This window comes from Phalacrocorax carbo, chromosome 1, assembly GCF_963921805.1.
Source record: "Phalacrocorax carbo chromosome 1, bPhaCar2.1, whole genome shotgun sequence".
In the NCBI taxonomy this organism is placed as follows: domain Eukaryota; kingdom Metazoa; phylum Chordata; class Aves; order Suliformes; family Phalacrocoracidae; genus Phalacrocorax; species Phalacrocorax carbo.
In genome coordinates this window covers 167,217,773-167,223,772 of record NC_087513.1, presented here as the reverse complement: position 1 = coordinate 167,223,772, position 6,000 = coordinate 167,217,773, and positions in this window count along the sequence as shown.

Sequence of the window (6,000 nt, the reverse complement as noted above, 5' to 3'; positions counted from 1 at the left end):
CTTTCACTTAATGAAGAGACAGTGCTGTAAAAAATACAGACTATAAGTTCAAAAGCTACATCTTCAATAGCATTACCTGTTCTTCAGGATTGACACTGCAGTGAGATTAGAAGTTTGTATATATATTAGCAAACAGGAAGCAAGCATATGCTGTGGGTGATCTTCCTCTTTTTTCCAGCATTCCTTTCATCTCAGTAAAATGGGTAGGGGGATAAATCAAGAGTCTACTTTCTGTTTGTGGGGTCTAAGATATACCACTGGTGTCAGCCCTTCAAACATTATTTTATTAGCACAAAGTAGTGAAAGTCTATTTCAGGATGCTCTCCCCTTGTGCTGTGCTGAGGGAAGGGAGATGTTTGGGTGGGAAGCAGCTACACAGACTTTGCCACCTCTGTGTCATAAACAAATTTTCAAAAGTACTGCAAATTCACTGTCCACTGACAAAACAGACTTGAGCAGTCAGTTCCCTCTGAGGGACAGAAACTGGCCATAACTGCTGTACGAATGCACAGAATGTCCCACTCAACCAGTTCAGTTGTATTTGACCTGAACTGAAAACTAGCTCTCTTGTAAACTATATAACTGAATGCATTTTTATTATTTTTATCGAGTTTATTAAGTTATTTTGTTAAACTAGAAAGGTCAAATATAGGAAATCAAATAGGAGAAATGAATTGTTGTATACCCTCTCCTGAAAAGGAAAAAAAATAATATTTTTTTTCCTTTCTATAACTGTCAGTGACAAGAAATGATGATAACATTCTTTTCAGTGCATTATGTGGGTGAAAATGTTCAGTTTTAGAATCCTTTTTCTTAATCTTTCTAAGTTTTAATAGATTAGAAAAACAATTAATAATTAATTAAATTTTACTCTTTAGTGTCAAAGGGGTGTTTCTTTAGTACCAAACAGAAAACATGAAACAAAGCAAGAGTGCTTGTTTCATATCCTATTTTGTTAAGATTTTTTTTTCTGAAGGTGATAGTATTTTGTTTGTAATATTCCTCCAAAATATTCAGTCAAATCATTAGAAAAATATCTTACTATGAGAAAGAGTTATCTCTTGCTGAGGATGCTGAAAACTTTCTAAGCATGTCTAGAAAGGATTTATGAATAACAGATTTCAAACTTTTTACCATCCTGAGGATACAGATATAGCAGATAAAGCTTAACACATATCTAAGCAAATGTCCTGATAGAATGGTATAGAACATAAAGTATTTTTCTTTTTGTTCTGTTCTTTTTTGTTTCCTTTAAAACAAAACAACCTTAAATCAGATTGTTATCTCCCAAAAATCAATAATTTCCTTTACAGCCAGACACAATTGATACATATACTGTAGTTATTACATACTGATTACTGATTTAGTAGATTTAATAGTAAGCATTAGAGTCTGCTTGATCTGTATAGAACAATTTCATTAGAACAATCCATGTTTCAGTATTCTGCTTTACTCAGTGCAGGTCAACTACAAGAAAAGTAAGAATCAAGTTTAAAATAATTAGCAACTGAAATAAACCCAAACAAATAAAAAAACCAATAATAGATATACAGGAAGAGTGCTTTCAACATTTCGGGATACCTGTTCCAGAAGGAACTTATTTTATTAGTTCTTTTTCATTTTGCAAAAATAATTATCCTTAATTCAAATGGTGTTGAATCCTATAGCATAATGTTGATGAAATTTACTCAAAAAGAAAAGATATATGCTTCAAGTGTTAGTGAAAATGCTTGTCTGGTACAGTTCACTGTTAATCCCCAAGGTAAATTAAGGACTTAAAGCTGTGTGTTCCACATCTCAGTTGAGTTCATCAACTGGAATGCTTCATGGTGAAAGAAACCCCCCCTAATATCCTGCTAACAGTGTTTCAATTTGTATAAACCATCAAGTATAGCCTAGACCAAGAAGCAACTGTCAGCCAGAGATTAATATACCCACCTGGAAACTAGGATAACTCAGACTGATTGATATCCTTACTCTGGACACAGACCAGAAGAAAGATGGAAAAAAGGACTGAACAAATCTCTTTTCAAAGTGTGTTTTTAGGAAAGAAAATATAATAAGAAAAAAAAGTCTCACTATAAAACAACGTTTGAGACAGGATTTTGTAGCCTAAAAAATGGCAGTTAGATGAGTGAGTGGTGGTAAAGGGAAAAGTAGAGGCGTGAAAAAAACAAACTGACAGAATGAGCTAGGAGGAAAATATAAGCAATGAAATGGGTTTCTATTTCAGAATACAACATTGTTTCTTTGAGTGATTTTCTAGGCCTTCGCATCTGAAGTTGAGAACAATGATATTACTGTAAGTTTTATCCCATGAAGGGTAAGATTTAGAGATTGTTCCTGGATTGTATTCTTCTTTTATAACTTAGTGAACGGGCCACTGCCCCCCCAAATAGGGAAAGTCTGTCTCTTCTCACTGTTCACACTTCTGATCACTGCTTCTCTTGTACTTGGTGTAGCTTTTATGGGACTTCATGACATAATGGAACTCACTAATTCATCAGAAAACTAATTACTTTTTTCAGATAAGTTTTATCCACAACCATATATTGGCAATTCAAGGAGTTGAATCAAATGGACTCTATGGGCAATCCAAGTGAGTACCGGAGTGAGGACACGGTGGAAGTAAGAAAGAAAGAGGAAAGAGCAAAATCACCCTTTCAGCAGTAAACCACTATACCATATCAAGATGTAGCAAATAATTTCATCTTCACTTAAATTAATTTATCTTACACATGTGTTGTGGTTTAGCCCCAGGCAGCAGCCAAGCACCATGCAGCCGCTTGCTCACTCCCCCTGGTGGGACAGGGGAGAGAATAAGAAGAGTAAAAGTGAGAAAACTGCTGGGTTGAAGTAAAGACAGTTTAATAGGTAAAAAAAAAGCTGTGCGTGGAAGCAAAGCAGAACAAGGAATTCATTCACTGCTTCCCACCAGCACGCAGGTGTTCAGCCATCTCCAGAGAGGCAGGGCTCCATCACAGATAACAGTTACTTGGGAAGACAAATGCCACCACTCTGAATGTCCACCCCTTCCTCCTTCTTCCCCCAGGTTTATATACTGAGCATGACATCATATGGTATGGAATATCCCATTGGTCAGTTGGGGTCAGCTGTCCCGGCTGTGCCCCCTCCCAGCTCCTTGTGCACCCGGCAGAGCACGGGGAGCTGAAAAAGTCCTTGACCAGTGTAAGCGCTACTTAGCAACAACTAAAACATCTCTGTAGTATCACCACTATTTCCAGCACAAATCCAAAACATAGTCCTATACTATCTACTATGAAATAAATTAACTCTATCACAGCTGAAACCAGGACAACATGGTTCAAAGGTGTCTAACATAAGACAGGCTCCCTCAAAATACAATACTGCAGTTCTTTACAAAATCAAGCATAATATGATTCAAAAGTTCAAAGCAAATGTGAGATATCATGCTGCTTATATGGTATAAAAGATTGAGTAACATGTTAATAACAAAAAATCTGTGTTGTATGGTTAGAAGGCTCTTGGACTCAATATCCCTCAAAGAGTCCTAGTAAATAACTAAAAGTACATGAAGACTTCCAATATCAAGATAGAGGCTAATCATGAGCTAATGGTTCTGTTGCCAATTAGCACTCAGAGTTATTTAGCAGTGTGAAAATTAAACTTTAACTTTTTCTTATAACTAACCAGACTGCCTTTTGCAGCATCAAAATCTATCAACAAGATAAAACACTTTTTTTTCTTTTTCCTGTAACATTCATCATATCCTTATTATTGATTCAAATCTGGATCTTGCTGCCAAACTCTAATTTCTTGTCTTGTCCATCTGCTGCAGGGAGAAACTTTTACTGTTGAAACAGTGGTAACAAAATGCAGCATTCTCTATAGTGAAGGCAAAACCCAGACTTACCTGTGGAGCACATTCAACACCTATGTAAACACTAAATATATTATTCTTGCTTGGATGAAAACTCTCACTCTAAAGGATGCTTTCATTTATTTCATATATGAAAGAATTGAAGAAGACAAGCATGGGTGAACTCCAGCATTATAAGTTATACAGGAAAAGAATAAATGTAGGAACATAAAAGCATTTTCACTGGAACAGCAAAAACCATCTATCTTATCTTTCATCCTGTCTCCACCAGGGACCAAAGGCAAATGCCTAAGAATGTATCTAACAAGGCAATTATGAAATCATGCTCCTCCTGAATACTCTCCAAGCATCCAAAAATTTCATGCTTAGAAAATACCTAAAGAAGAAGTCATATTTCTGTATTTGTTTGCCCTCAATGGAATTTTGTCCTTTTTTTTTCTTAATGACTTCTTGAATTTTTGTAAACTTAATATACACAGCATTCAGAAGAAGAAAGGTTTACTACCTAACGCTTGTTTAAAAATGCCCCGTTTCAAACTGTCAGCCAGTAGTTTCTTTTGAATTGTCTTCTATTTGAAGAGAAAGTGAATATTGTTCACTCTACATCATCTTTATGCCTTTCTTGATTTGATATAATTCTATCATGTTATTGCCTCCGTAACCTGTTCTAATCTGAAGACTCCTATCATTCTGCATACAGAAGCTGTTCTAAACCCGTGATCATCTTTCTTCACCTCTCTGAACTTTCCCGTTCTGGAACACAATTAATTTTCTTCACAGCGGCCTGTATGTTGGATTTGTGACACAAACAGTAGTGATAACACACCAACGTTTTGGATCTTGCTGAAGAGTGTTTGTACAGCATCAAGGCTTTTTCTGTTTCTCACCCTGCTCTTCTCACCACCCAGGGAGAGTAGGCCGGGGGTGCACAAGAAGCTGGGAGGGGACACAGCGGGACAGCTGATCCCAACTGACCAAAGGGATATTCCATACCCAGCATATAAAGCTGGGGGAGAGTTTTCCAAAGGCTATTGTTGCTCAGGGACTGACTGGGCATCAGCTGGCTGGTAATAAGCTACTGCTGACTTTCATTTTTTTTCCTCTTTCCCTTTCCCCTGTTTTAATAAGTAAATTCTCTTTATCCCAACCCACAAGTTTCCTTACTCTTACCCTTCTGATTCTCTCCCCCATCCTGATATGGGGGAGTGAGTGGGTGACTGTGTGGGCTTTATCTTACTACCTCAATTAATCCACAGTAGTGCATCACATAATATTTATTTCCATTACTTTAATATATTATTTTCTTGACCTTTGTCATCACCAAGTCTAAACATAATCTGTTTAGACTTGATCCCAGAATTCCAGACTGTGTACTGAGAGTTAACTATTAATTATCATTTATGCTTCTTTGCAATTAATTAGTTCCTTAAAGGCTTTCTAACTATTCTCAGAACCAATTTTTTCTCTCTGAAAAGGGAAAAAATATTTATTTATTAAGATATCCTTCTTCAGGACAAACCTACTTTTATATCTTTATTGAAAATGAGAGCCCACTACCTAGACAAAGTACTTAGTGTGCACAGTGAAGGTCTGTAGTAACACTGTAGCTCCATATTGAACTCTTTGGCCAATTCTCTACCTGAATACACAAAGATTTCTGGTTATGAAGTAAGGTTTTAAAACAAATTTTGCTTAACCTGCTTTGCTTTTAGTATTAGAACAGCTCTGTCTCCAGAGTTTTGCTTAAAGGATCTAGACTCTTCAATCCTATTCTCAAGTCCAATTAAACAGTTACAAATGTCTCTAACTTTTTTCCCTGAAGGGAAAAAAACACAACAGAATAAAAACAAGAACAAAAAGGCAACTTTGACATCTCTCACAACAGATGGACTTTGACTGAATTCATATGGAAACAAGAGACACATTTAACAAAAAAAACAGTGACTGTGGGAAGAAATGGGAGTAATTAGGCAGGAAATATTTGCTTTGTTCTCTTTATTCAAACCAGGAGTGGACATGGAAGTGGTATAATTCACTTACTTTCATAGACTGATGTTAACTGATATAAGCCAAGAAGTTGGGCCTGTTAGTGTTTAAAATTTTAGTATTGAACAAATTGATTTAAAGCATTTGGGAAT